The sequence below is a fragment of the Egretta garzetta genome, unplaced genomic scaffold, assembly GCF_000687185.1.
Source record: "Egretta garzetta isolate BGI_Z169 unplaced genomic scaffold, ASM68718v1 scaffold172, whole genome shotgun sequence".
Classification (NCBI taxonomy): domain Eukaryota; kingdom Metazoa; phylum Chordata; class Aves; order Pelecaniformes; family Ardeidae; genus Egretta; species Egretta garzetta.
Window position 1 is genome coordinate 881,141 of NW_009258951.1, and position 931 is coordinate 882,071.

The following is a 931-nucleotide window of genomic DNA, read 5'->3' on the forward strand; positions in this document are numbered from 1 at the left end:
TTCACAGCCTCTGTCCTGCTCTCCCTCGGGGTGATGTAAGGACCCAAAAATCCACCCTGCCTGCAGGGATGCCCCAGGGACAGCCCTGTCCTGGTGATCGGGGGGTGACGGGTCAGTGCCAGCGTGGGGAGCAGCTGCCCTCGCCCCCCCGCGCCGGCCGGTGGATGGGAAGGTTTCCTGCGCCCATCTCTAAGCAACGGCCGTTAGTGCTCTGTTAATGAGGGATGGGATGTGGGGATGTGGGATGCCTGGCAGAGCTGGAGATCCCTGCCTGCCCCCGGCCCCGGGGACCCCCATGCCCATCAGTTGGGAAGCTGTGGAGTCTTTCCAGGCCGGATGCATCCGGTGCTTTGCGGGAGGGATGCTGAGCTGGGTACCTAGAGTGGGGATGCAGGATCCTGCCTTCCCCTCTTCCTGGCCAAACCCTCTAAGGTTTGGTTCAAAAGCCCCCACTGCAGCAGCGGGGGGGACACACAAGCTGCATGCTCCCCCTCCATCCCTGGCACCAGCCAGCGCTGAGCCGTGGAACTTCCCAGCAGGATTAAACCAGGGCTTGGGAAAACCCTTCTTGGCCCCCAGCCCTCTCGCCTGCTGCAGTGGCTTTCTGCCCTTGCCGGGGAGGGGGGACAGGGGACATCTGGGGGAGTCCCCCCTCGGGGGCGGGGTGCCGGCGGGGGGTGCCGCCGTCGGGGGGGCTGGCTGCCTGCCCGCCTGCCCCGGGTGCTGTCTTTGCATGCCGAGCACGCGAGCGCTGGCCGTAAAAGCCTTTTGACATTGGATAAAGCCAGGCAAGAAAATTGATGTTCTTTTCCATCCTGTTAGCGGGGGCTTAGTTCCAGCAGGGAGAAAATGGTGATTAAAAGGGTCGAGTCCTTTCCCATCCAACCGCCCCCCCCCACACACACACAGGCTCACCTCGGATGCTGGGTGT